The following is a 13,623-nucleotide window of genomic DNA, read 5'->3' as shown; positions in this document are numbered from 1 at the left end:
TTTACTAAAGTATTTTGTGGCACTTTTATGTACTTCTTGCTATTACCAATTTCCTGATGCTGTTTGGATGTTTTCCCCATTGACCCAAATGTCAGTGATGAGTTCATTCAATATCATAATGACTTACATTTGTTATAACGAAAAACCTGTGGTAACCAGTGCCAGGATAATGACTTTATTGAAACCTGGTTTGATCAGAACAAAGATAAGATAATGTTCCTAATGTTTTCAGGGTAAAGTTCTACCTTTGTGTCATTTATTTGTCTCTGAACACATACACAAACATCTGTGTGTATATACATATTCACACATGCACATATAACCATTGAAACCCCCCCAAACCCCAAGAAAAGATAGCATTTGTATGATTCATCCCAGACTCATTCAGAATACAAGATTATAGTGACAAGAAGCTCAACAAAAGATTTTCAAAACATTAGCTTCTTAATCACCCAGAAGTCATAAATTATGAACCTTGATCTTGAATCATGCCACTTGGTATTCCCCATTGTATGTGAGGAAATCAAAGAATAGAAGTTTCAGTAAAGCCAGTGTGTGGTCCCACAGTGGTCCCTCCCAGTTCCACTGCTTCTCTCTGCAACTGCTTCATGGTTCTTAGTAAAGCTGCTTTTATTGAGTCTAAGTGCTTTGCTCAGTGACTTTAAAAAAAACAGTATTATTTCCTCTGCAGTCTTCATGTAAAATCACTTTTTAACACAGATTCTGGGAGATTGCAGTGTTCGGTCACATTATAGAATGAAAGAACCAAGGCAAATATTTACTGACTCAGCCAACAATAGAAGAAAATCCTTTTTATTTCCCAGACTCCTAATCAAACCCAGAGACCACTTTGTTTTTCTTCTTTTACAAAGATATGCTTTTTCAGTAATTAGCATGCACAATCCCTTCTAGGTGTGTTTGTTAAAATTACTTGAGACATGAACTGTTGTTTGTTTAGTATTTAAGGTATAGTGTAGTTTGACGCCAAGTCACATCGTACTTTAAATGAATGCAAAGCTTGGTGAATTTATATTTATCCCTCTACTAAGCCCAGCTCCTAGCATGTGATCTTCATAGTCAACGGTGCTCTCAAGAAGCCAGGAGTGTATATGATGAATGGGGCATGTTGAAATGCATAAAAGTGACTTATGAATATACTTCTGTTTGGGTTATCTTACACTGACTCTTAGAAAACAACATGTTTTATGTTTTTAGAAAGTTGTACCTGTGTTATTTGCTTTCTTCCTAAAAAGTCTGCATTAGAGACCCACTGTCAAGGACAGTAATTTGGGAGTTGGAAAAGATGGTCGGTGGATTATTTTTGGTTTTCTCCTTATCTAGTTTCATATGCCCAATTACTTGAGGCAGGTTGAAGGAAAATTTGAAAAGTCAGATTTGATTTGTGAGGCTGATAGCCTTTCCAGTGCACACACTCGCTCCATTTGCCATTTCCAATATGGCAAATGAGGATAGAGTTTCCCATCTTGCGTTTATGTAGAGCTTCATCCGGTGAACATTACCCTTAACAGCTATGGGAAGAACATGAAAGTCGTTGCCTTTTAGCTGTGTGAGCCTTTGCTGGACAGAAAGAAGGGACCAGATACAAAACATTAATGCATATTCTCGGAAAAAATATTACGGGGTGCCTTGCTGTTTGATTACAAGCCTTGGAATTAGTCAACATTTCCATAATTCTAAACCAATATACACCTGTTTTCCCACTGTGATGTGAAGGCACAACTTAATTTAACAGAGACCCTGCTGTGCTAAATCTCTCATTAAATACCAAGTGAGTTCAGTAATTTAAAGTTGTACGCTACTATTTTAACTGGCTGCCTTCATATTATGAAATTAATAAGAAATTAATGATGCACTTTACCATATGCCTTCAATTTCTTTCTGAATAAAAATAAAAGGGATAAAGAAAAAAATGCATCGGCAGCTGACACTTTAAAGCTTTTCTGGTTGTAATCATTTTCCTGTGGATAAAATCCATTAAAAAGTCACTTGCCTTTTTGCTAAAGTGTCCAAAACTTTCCATGTAAAACAAGATCAGATAATGCTGGGGTTTTTTTCTATGTAATTTTCTTTTGCAGTTGATATTTTGTTTCCTGAGGAACTTTTATTATGCAGCCAAGCTTGATTGATGATTCGAGTTTGCTTTCCTCTGTAGGCACCATCTTTCTTTCTTGAGGGAAACAAAGAACTTGGTTAGTTAGGACACAGAAACAAGCTGGTAGGACGGTCCGTTGTGCCGTCGAAAGTAGCTGCTCTAAGATTGTGATTTAAAAGCACCCTCCTTTATGTGTTGTGAAGGAATTTTAGAAACCCTTTACATGGGGATGGGGGAAGGACTACCACATTGAGTTGCAGGATCAGGGCCCTTACTGAGCAGGGTGAAATCATCGAAGACACGTTTCTCAAACCTGACTCTTACTGGGTAGCGAAGGAAGACACTATTTCTTGCGTCCTCTGAAATTCTCAACATAAATCCTACAAATACAATGGCAGTTGTAAAGAAAGCAAACTCAACAGCTTGGCACAGAGCAAGGGATGAGAGTCTGGGAGTCATTCCCTTGGTTTGATCATGTTTCTTCACTAGAAGCGGTTGCTTGATGCTTAAGCAACAGATGAAATTTTAGGTACAGTGCCTTATTAGTTACTGACATTTCATGAGATGAATCCCACATGATCATGGAGTGTCTACAATGTGCCTAGCTCTAAGCTAGATATTGGCAGGAGGTAGCAGGGATCGAGCCTAAGGGGGCTTCTAGCTAATCTAGCTGGAAGGGTGGACAGTAGAGAGGTAATTAATACTTACATGGTTTGTATTTCATGCTTTTCTGCTACAGACAGAATACCCATTCCACCACACAGACACATCCTTGAGATCCCTAGTAGGTAGAGCCATTACAGCCTGAGGATACTATTGTGAGTGAATCTGCACAGACGGGGCTACCCGGTAAGCCGTTGGGTTTGGTGCCTTGTTAGGCTGACTTTTCCCACTGCTGGGCCATTAGTGTTTTTGAACTAATTTTGGTTGCCTCCACTTTGATATGTGTCAACTTGGGCTTGAAGACAGCATCCCTTATTGAGGGTTTTATGTAGGCACAACCTAACTGGTAGTTTACTCAGTAGAAATGTCATTACCTGCCATTGTGTTTTCTGGAGGGAAATTTTCAAGGCACCTTGCGTGAGTTTCATTTTGTTTTTGTTGACCTCGTTTAATTAAAAGATAAAGTAGGCCGTGCTCAGTGGCTCACACCTGTAATCCCAGCATTTTGGGAGGCCGAGGTAGGTGGATCATGTGAGGTCAGGAGTTCAAGGCCAGCCTGATCAACATGGAGAAACCCCACTTCTACTCAAAATACAAAATTAGCCAAACATAGTGGTGCATGCCTGTAATCTCAGCTACGCAGGAGGCTGAGGCAGGAGAATCGCTCGAACCTGGGAGATGGAGGTTGTGGTGAGCGAAGATCTTACCATTGCACCCTAGCCCTGTCAACAAGAGCAAAACTCCTTCTCAAAAAAAAAAAAAAAAAACTAAAATAAGACCTTAATTGAGGTACTCAAAAACTACCAAGATCCCTTCAGTAATCAGATGTCAGGGCCAAATATCGTTGTGCTGGTGTCAGCACTGTGCTGGGTGTCATTTTTTTTTCAAGGTCTTAACACATATTGTCTCTAGTAATAAGGCTTTTGGATTGAAATCCACAGCAGTATCATTAGAGCATTCACTGTATAAATTAATTTAATTAAGAATGTAATAACAGGAATACAGTTTTGAAAAAGCTCTTAAATTTTAACAGCAAGGAGGAAACTGTGGAATCTAAATGTCTTGTAAAATATTAATTGCAAATTTCTTCCAGACATCTTCTCTGAATGTGCCTTACCCATTTCTTTTTCGAATCACCACCAGTTTTATTAAATGCAGTTTATATTAAGGAGTTATTGCCCTAAGAGAACATTTGTTTAGAGTGCTCCATTTTAGCAGCATACCAAAAGATGTTTTACGATAACCCATGCAAGGTGAGCAAGGACTGCGGGAGATCTGGGGTAGAAAAACCAATGAGCCTGATCCAATGGGAAGAGGCAGGAAGGGAAATGGCCTCTTGGGACAAGTATGTTCACCCAGGTGGAGTGAATGGGCCCCTTCCTGGCCTGCCCTGGAAGAGATAATAGACCCGTGTGGGTAGGCACCTTCCTCCCAGGCAGGCTTCACTCCATAGAATTGGCCCCTGTGTTACTTCATAGTGGAGTGCTGTGGTTTGTTACCCTCTGCAGCAAAAAAGCTCGACTCTCACGGGGGCAAACTCCATTTGCCCGTTTGAATGCATTTTGGGTGTTCATTTTCTTTGAACCTCCTCTCCTACTTACTGATAGATATTAATGCCTTTGTTCTCTGAGCCGTGATTATCGTTTTATCATTGTCATCATCATCTTCATTTTTGCCATAAAATCTCTCAAACCGGATCTCGTGTGTCAGGGAAATTTCTGCCGAAACCATCCGATTTGAGTATTTTTTCTCAGATGACTTTGATTTAAAATTATTATGGGAAAAACACCCATCTCTCTGTATGAACAGGTTTGAGTCCTCAAAGTCTTGTGCCATGTGGGGCACACAGAGCATGGATTCATTTCTTTATTCAGCAACCACGTATTGAACGTTTACCGTTGGCCAGGCAATATTCTAGATACCAGGGTACTGCAGTAGCAGCCATGCCCTTTGTAACCGAATCACCGAAACACAGAACCTGCCACCATGCCTACATGTGGTACGTGTTTAGTAAATGAAATATTTCCAAAGGAATACAGTTTTCTGAAAAAAGATAATTCTGCCTAAAAATATTTCACATGTTCTAAAATAATGTAGATACATGTCATGACATGTGTGTGTATTTAGTGATACAGATGGTTTCATAGGCAGGGATCTGTGTATTTATGTGTATGTCTACAAACACACGTTCCACATGTACACATGGGGATGTCAGTCCAGTCCAGATAACTGCAGAAACATAGAGCTTCAAGTCCCTTGTCTGTGCAGCCGACATGGTCTCCAGTGCTTTGTGGTGAACTTTATTATTTTAGGCTTCATCGGTGATCTCAGTTCCTTGGCATAATTACAATTCGTTTGTAGGTGCTTTGAGTCTGGATCGCGGCAGGTTCATGGTACGAGTTGGAGAGGGTGCAGTGATGGTGAGCCCTGCCTCCCACCGTCTTCACAGTGGGGAGGTGAGCAGGGTACTGCTTGAGGAGCTTCCTGAGCCCTGAGTAAACATTCCTCAAAGGTGCTCTGTCTACCTCATCATTGGTGTAGGTGTGAACTCTCCTTGTGGAGTACCCCACCTACAAACCTGTGTGGAACACTCAGGTATTCCACACGTGTATTCTGTGGAATGTGTCAGTCAGGACATCCATTTGGTGCACGTGCTTCAGATTTACATTTGCAGAATTTGGCCTGGGCTGACAAATTTGGCCTCACCGGACTGCCTATGGGAGCCATTTCCCTGCCCTCTGTGTTTTCATACAACACTCAGATCTCATACAAATAAAAGCCAGACAGACTAAATAAGGACTGTGTTTCTCTTGGAGATGAGTTTTTAAGGACTCTGATGCAGAGTAGGGGGAGCTCTGGAGGAGTCCTTGGAGGTCTAGGAGCCCCTTCCCACTACAGGAGTCACAGCAATACGAAAGGCGTAGGTTTAAAGTACAGACACAGCCCCAAGTTGGGCTCAGCCAGGGGTTATCAGGATGGCTCCCAGCTCACTAGTATAGACCCAGGAGAGGAAGTTGGAGGATGGAAGGAAATTCTGGGCGCAGTGAGTTCCAGTCTGCAGGCCCAAGCCCCAGGGAGATGGGAAAGTATATTTTAATACTTAATAAAAGGCCATTACAAGTCGTCTATTTCACCTGCCGTAAAGTTTTATACACTACCTGAATAGCAGGTTGTTTTGCTTTTGGCTGGCAGTCCATTGAATCAGTAATGTTGATGGGCAGTTATTTATATATGGCTTTAATTAAAAATTTAAAAACAGTTACTTTTAAAACATGACCTACTCAATACAAGGAATTGCATGAGAGAGAGTTTATGAGAATTCCTCAGTGGTGCAAAGTTGAAAATGCTAGCACAGGATTACAGCAGGGAGTAGCCACAGCGTGTTCGGCTGCAGAAGTCGATGGAAGGCATTACCGCCTAGTTTGCAAACCGCATGGTCTCAGCTCTATCCCTAATTAGTAGGACTGTTGCCGGGGCTTCTGAGAGAGAGAGTATGTGAATGCCTTGGTACTGGTGCCTGATCAGGTTTGCAGAAGTGCTTTGCGCCATTGCTTGAGGGATACTGTATCTCATTATTATCTTGGAGGGGATGGTGGGATGGTACAGTGGCAAAATGAAGCCATCGTTACATTTCGGAGATAATCATTTCTCTATGACAGCACAAGATGAACCTGGGAATATGCAGTTCACTTATGTAGACCTTAGTTCCCGAAAGGTTGATAGGATTTCAAAAGAAGATTGTGGGGGAGGCGGGGATCCATGAATTTGATTAAAGGACTGGATGGAATTGCAAAGGAAGGAGTGAGTTATGATAATCAAATGATGAAAGGAAAAATTTGAAATATGCATATAAAATTGTCCAAATTCTGTCATTAGCATATAGGGTTTCTGTAAGAACTCATCATAGTGTGCTGGACAGATCTGGAATCGTTGACATGAGCTGGGTGTAACTTGGGAGGCAATGTCCAGGTGAAGTGGGCTGGTGAGTTCAGAGCCTGGAACTTTATGACACACAAAAAGTATGTGACGTGGGTAGGTGTGGAGAAGACTTGTCCCAGGAACACCAAGGTTCTTCCCCCACATGCTAGGAAATAGAGGATGGCTGAGCTTGGGGGAGCCGAGGCCAGGATCAGAGGGAGTCAGGGCCCTGGATGGTTAGTGCAGGGAAGTGTACTGGATACTTAAAGGGGGGTGGGGGGGGCAGATTAGAAGCTTCCTCTGTCCCTCTGCTCATTTCAGCCATAGTCATAGCATACAGGTGCCTGGGAAATCTCTTTAGTATTGTGATATAAGCTGTTGAAGTTGGTTTGATAATGAAGGAATATTTCAGGGCCATATCCTCACAGCTCTCACTGCCCACCCACCATGGAGATGAAAGGATAAACAGTAAACAGCGTGTATGGCGGTCGCAGGAAGTGATGCTGTGACAGAGGCTCTCTTACATGCTCCTCATCGTTCCTGCCTTTCACTGCTTCCTGTTGGCAGTCAAAACACACATTCATGCTGCCCTCCACTCCTCCTCCAGCCTTAAAAATGCTTGAAATGCTTTCTGTACTTGATCTGCAAAACAACATGTGTCAACTGAGTGACTCTTTCCTGTCTTGCAAAACTTTTTTTTTTTTTTTTGTCTGTGGTCATCTTCTATTTAATAGAAAACTCTATACTGTGACTTGACTTGGTTCTATGATGGGTTGGTCATTTTACAGTGCTTTATGTAGAGAAATCTGGATTATTCAAGCTTCGTCTGTCCACTTTGAGATTCTCTGGGCATCTGCTTTCTTCTCTGATTGAGAACTGACAGGGAGTTGAGCAGTCGTAATTTTTCCACTGGGGAGCAGAGAAAGTAGAGGGAAAGGGAATGGAGTCGAACAAGTCAGTTTATATCCTTGTTTATAGCCTTGGTTTGACAAGAAAGGGTGTTTAACCTAATGAGGTTTCAGGATTATTGGTGGAATTTTTTTTTATCTATTTGATTCCTGTCCTGGCTAACATGGATAAGTGACTCATCTTTGTTTGTAAATGGCTTTATAGGGTTGTTTATTCGTTATCCTTTCTAAAAATATTTCAGGTGGTGTATCAATAGCGTTCACCTTGTTATGCTGAGGACATCTCTGAAGTGCCAGAGGTTAGCTTCTGTGACCTCCCCTAGCAAAGCAATGATGGACCTGGAATTAGAAGTCATGGGCTGCGTGCGGTGGCTCACGCCTGTAATCCCAGCACTTTGGGAGGACAAGGCAGGTGGATCATGAGGTCAAGAGATCGAGACCATCCTGGCCAGCGTGTTGAAACCCTGTCCTTACTAAAAATACAAAAATTAGCTGGGCATGGTGGCAGGTGCCTCACAGCTACTCTGGAGGCTGAGGCAGGAGAATCCCTTGAACCCAGGCGGCGGAGGTTGCAGTGAGCTGAGATTGCGCCACTGCACTCCAACCCAGTGACAGAGCAAGACTCTGTCTCAAAAAAAAAAGTTGTAGTTGCTAGGACTCCCGTGGGTTGGCCTCATGGTGGGGATTTAGGTGTGCTGGCTGCATTGTGGGGCAGAAGGGGTGTGGCTCAAGAAGCCAGCACAGCAGAACAGGAAAAATCACCAAACGAAAGAAGCTCCTCTGCATGGGTTCCCTTGGGGAGGCTCCATGGCTATTGTTAAATTTTCACAACTCCACAGGACACTGGATGCATACCGTGTTGTAGTGACAAGCTGAAATTCAAGATCGGTAACTTGTCTGAGGTCACACAGCTAGCCCCTGAGTTTACAGGCAGTTGAGTAGAATCAGCGTGTCTGGACTCTGAGCCAAGGAACTTTGCATTCTGCTGTGTGTTGGGTGCCAGCTTGCCGGTCCCGGTTCCTGCTGGCAGGTGGAGGGTCTCAGAAGGACCACATTTGCCCCTTTGGCGCTGACACAAGATAAATTTGCATTCTTAGCCCTGCCCTACTACTGCAGCTCATCATGGATGTGGAACAGCAGGGCCATGACAGTTCTGGCTGTGTCACATGGAGTGGACCTGCTGACAGGGTGTAGCGGTGTGAACCTAGAAGTCACCTGGGCCATCAGTGGCCACACACACACACACACAAACACACACACACACACACACACACACACACACACACACACACGAGCTGGTCCTGCCACAGCAGGAGCCTCAGGGCACCTGGCTGCAGCTCTGCCCAAAACAGGAAACTATGTTTCCTGCATAGGCAGAGATCCTGAAAAACACTCAGTGAGTGAGGCAAGGTGTTTGCTAGAAACTTTGGAGCATGTTACTAAAACAGAGCTTTCTAAGGGGAAGCAGTAGATGAAAGACAGTCATTACTGTAAGAGGAACTGCTTTGCGAAGTGATTATAAATGCACCGTCTTTCTTCAGAGGGCTGTAGCTTTACTGGCATCATCTCATTGACATTCATGTTATTAGGGTGCATTTCTTTATCTGCATCCACAGGCCTTCAGTCCCAATCCACAATCTGCATTTTAATGCCCATCTCCATCCAGCTGTCCTTGCCATTGCTCTGCTTCCATGGTCCACAGACAGAGGAAGGGCAGAGTATGGAGACTCACCCTAGAAGAGTGAGCAGGACTCTTCCCTACAACCCCAAGCATTAGGCTGCAGGACGAGGGGCTGAGGTTGTGAGACAAACAGAAACCTCAGCCTGCCTGCCATCATTCCACCCTGCTGCCCTGAAAACTCCTGGAGGCCTGTAGAAAGTGACTGTTCTACCCTGTTGTATTATTAACGAGGAAATGATTGTCCCAGCAGTGAAGTCTGCGTAACCATCTAAGCTGCTGAATCTGCTGCTGCTGACAAAGGGCCAGACTCACCACCACAAACCAGGGCACGAAGAGGCAGGACCAGGCAGCCCATGCCCCAGATGCTGCAGCAGGATGAACATGGCCCCATGAGACAGCAGCTGCTACTGTCCCTGTCACGGCAAAGTCAAGGGCAGGGAGGACAGGTGGCAGGGGCGCTCTTTATGAAGTGATCACGAGTGCCAGAAGCTTGGATGTCCCTGCCCTCCCAGTTCATCATCAAGACGGAGGCTGGTTAGGATCAAAGGCTGAGCCCTGGCCAGGACATTAGGGCCAGTTTTCAGCTGGGTCTGTCTTGGCATCTCACTGTGGTTTCTGCTGTTAGATTCTGCTGGAATCTAAGTGATAGATGTATTATGAGGCAGAAGCTCAAGCCACCTCTGCCTCTATCTTAGTTACAGCAGTCAGAGCTAATGATGTCATGGTGGCCACTGGCAGCTGAGGTTAGAGGTAGCTGTCTGCCATCTTTAGGCTGATTGTTTCTGCTACACTGTCATGTGTCAGCGATGAGGTACCAAGTGAGAGCAAAGCGTCGGCTCCTACAGACTCATCTCCTCTCCTGGAGGCTTGACCGGGTGACTGTGGGTCACCGGGCATATTTTAATCTGTGACGTTCCGCACTCTGTGTACTTGCCAGCAGATACGCAGTATCATCGTTTCCTAAGAAAAGCGTGGATTTAAATACATGCCAGGACACTGTGCAGGCGTTTCACATTTAAGTAGCGTATGGGGCTCAGCGGAGTCAAGAAGTCACAGGGATTAGGAAAGAGAAAATGAATTGCTGTCCTTGCGTGTATGTTATATGCTAGGTAAATGTCAGAACACTAGTCACAGAACTTCAGGATATTTCTGGCATATTTTGGCTTATACATGTTTTGTCTACATAATGGATATGTCAGTGGCTTTCAGAATTCAAATAATTTTAATCAAATACACGAAACGCTCAAGCATTAAAAGTAGTTGTGACAGTTAACATGTACTGAGTGTTTACTCTGTCCTTGGAACTATGCCAAGAACTTAGTATATACTTGATCTCATGTAAATAATAAAATAATAAGATAGTCATTTTTTTCCTAACCTGGTTGCTTTTTCAACTAGAAGTCTATTCTTGTACGTTCAAAGATAGTTAAAGTGGCTGCACATCTTAGAGAAAATTTCTCTAATGATAAATCAATGCGTATCTTTTATGGGTAATAATTTACCTACTTTAACTAGATACAAGTATGATATGAAAGAGACATGTCAGTTAATTGAAGCTGACCCCATCCTGTCTTCTTCACATTGCTCATATCTGACTTACGATGTACTAATATTTCTAAGATATCATTTAGGTGCTGGAGCAGTAGCCTTGATTTTGATCTTTGGTGTCTTCTGCAGCTCACAGAGGCACTAACTATAATTACAACCCCACCCACATCCCCCCGCCGCCAAAAAAAACCTTGGAAGTACCATTTTATCATTTATTAGAGAATCTCAGTCACTGAGTTAACCTAAATCACTCCTAAGTCAGTGACCTAGATTTTAAAAACTCTGTAGGTCATTAAGGAAAACTAAGTATCATCAGTTTGGAAATACTTGAGAGTCCAAAGCCCAGGAAATCCTGTAGCTGATTTCAGTTGGCTTGTGTTTCTTTGAATGTTATGTGGGTCAACAGAGGAAGAAAGAACCTGTGCAGGAAGGTAGGCCGTATGGAAACGTAGATCTCAGACCATAGAAGCATGTCCTGTCCCAGCTCCTCACTTGATGGATGAGGAAACTGAAGCCCAGAAAGGCGGGATGGCCAGGCGCAGTGGCTCAAGCCTGTAATCCCAGCACTTTGGGAGGCCGAGGCGGGTGGATCACGAGGTCAAGAGATCGAGACCATCCTGGCCAACACGGTGAAACCCCATCTCTACTAAAAATACAAAAAAAATTATCTGGGCATGGTCGTGCGCGCCTGTAGTCCCAGTTACTCGGGAGGCTGAGGCGGGAGAATTGCTTGAACCCAGGAGGCGAAGGTTGCGGTGAGCCGAGATCGTGCCATTGCACTCCAGCCTGGGTAACAAGAGCGAAACTCTGTCTCAAAAAAAAAAGAAAGGCAGGATGACAGGTGACACGCTGAAGGTCGCGCCCATCAGTGCTGGGGTGAGTGCAGATCACATCTCCTAACCTCGAGCCTATTGCTCTTTTCAGCAAACTGCGCCCCCGTGATTTCTCTGCAAGGTTATGCCAAACATGTCATCTTAAAGAATCAGAAATCCAGAATCCAAATTGCCAATCTGTTCGTAACATTTCACTCTATGACGTGAGGCTATTGAATTTGGTGTTTCCTTTTCTCATTTCTGTTCTCTGAGAAAGACCCAGAAACCTAATAATAACATTCTTCTTGGCCATTTACCTAAAACGATAGGTGGAGTAGATGAATTTATAAAGAACTGATGAAGACAAAGGAAAGCAGTCGTTAGTATTCAAGTCCATTTGCATGTAATGTAAAACTAGGGCACTGACTCTCAGCTTCCGCTGTACAGTAGTAGAGTTCCCTTGGGAGCTTTTAAAACTGTGTGCCTGGGCCACACCACAGTCAAATCAGACTCACTTGGGATAAGAGTCTGGCATCAGTTTTTTTGTTTGTTTGTTTGTTTGGTGGTGGTGGTGGTGGTGGTTTTTGAGACAGAGTCTTGCTCTCTGTTGCTCTGTTGGCTGGAGTGCAGTGGTGCAATCTCAGCTCACTGCAGCCTCCGCCTCCCAGGTTCGCACAATTCTCCTGCCTCAGCCTCCCAAGTAGCTGGGATTACAGGCACGTGCCACCACGCCCAGCTAATTTTTGTATTTTTAGCAGAGATGGGGTTTTGCCATGTTGGCCAGGCTATTCTTGAGCTCCTAACCTCAAGTGGACCACCTACCTCAGCCTCCCAAAGTGCTGGATTACAGGTGTGAGCCACCATGCCCAGCCTAGTATATTTAAAGCTCCCCAAATGATTCCAGTGTGCAGGCAAATTTTAGGACCCCTGTTAAGAGAATTAATCATCACTGACCCCAAGGGTTAGGTGGTGGTGACATAACTTGTTTCCTCCTCCTGCTTCCATCTAGATGTACAGGCACACACACTGAGCTGCTGATCATCTTTGACAGGTACACTAGAGTTTTGCTTCTGAAGTAGCAGTGACATCATCTGAGAAAGTGTCAGAAATGCAGTCGTGGAGGCCCCATCCCCAGACCTGCATTTAAACTAGATTCCTGGGTCTTACACGTTCACACAAAAATAATCATGTGAGGCGACAGCTAACTAACTTGATCGCCAACATCATTTCACAGTGCATCTGTGTATCAGAACAGCACACTGGAAAAAAATAAAATTTAAAAATGTTTTTAAATTGAAAACACTAACTCCTGGGTGACATGGGTACAGAGAGAAGTTTGAGAAGTGTTGTTATGTAGAACCAGGCCTCCCCGATGCTGTTTCCCTGGGAGTCCCTCACAGGGCACTGGAGGGCAGCCCTGTGTCTGTGTGCTTGCACACTGCTTCCAAGTGCTGGGTTGCTGTGTTCCCTCATCTGAGTACCAAAGTCAAGAGAGATCCTCTGGGGAGGCTGCCACCCTCCCTGTTACCTTTCAGACATTCTGAAGTTAGGGTGGCATGGAGCAGCCTGACGCTGCAGGACAGGAGGTGAGAAAGTAAATGGCAATGTGAGGGCGTCCAGGGTTTTCTAGCATCCTTGGATGGGCAACTGGATTTTTCCCTCCCAACCATCCTCTAAATTCTGCTGGGAAATCTCTGAATGGGACTTACATAGAATTAATATGTGTCAGACCATAAGGGGATGAATGGAAATGCTGCTATTTTAAGCACAGTTTTTCTGGCCAGAATAAGCTAATTGTAAAGCATAAGGAGCAATTTTCTGCCACAAAGAGTTAATCTGTAATATTCAGCAGTTTATTTCCACCTTCCAGAAACCATAGGAGTGTAGAGTCTTGCTGTTTCATCATTCACGGACTTGAAATTCCTTACCAGGAAAGCAAAGCATTTATTATCCTTTTTCTCTTGATATCCACAGCTTGAG

General features: G+C 43.9%; 2 protein-coding genes across 53 annotated transcripts in view; one reads left to right on the top strand and one right to left on the bottom strand.

Annotated features, from left to right (window-relative positions):
• The window catches only part of CELF2 (CUGBP Elav-like family member 2), an 859,904-nt gene that overhangs the window by 744,114 nt on the left and 102,167 nt on the right, over nucleotides 1–13,623 (top strand). The gene's annotated exons all lie outside the window — the stretch shown is intronic.
• Nucleotides 86–13,623, bottom strand: part of LOC144576862 (uncharacterized) — a 139,754-nt gene continuing 126,216 nt past the window's right edge. For all 3 annotated transcript variants that reach the window (XM_078329323.1, XM_078329321.1, XM_078329322.1), the window contains one exon: nucleotides 86–13,623. This exon is cut by the window's right edge. The gene's annotated coding sequence lies outside the window, so the exon portion shown is untranslated.

Source organism: Callithrix jacchus, chromosome 7, assembly GCF_049354715.1.
Source record: "Callithrix jacchus isolate 240 chromosome 7, calJac240_pri, whole genome shotgun sequence".
Classification (NCBI taxonomy): domain Eukaryota; kingdom Metazoa; phylum Chordata; class Mammalia; order Primates; family Cebidae; genus Callithrix; species Callithrix jacchus.
This window is presented reverse-complemented; position numbering and strand designations above follow the sequence as displayed.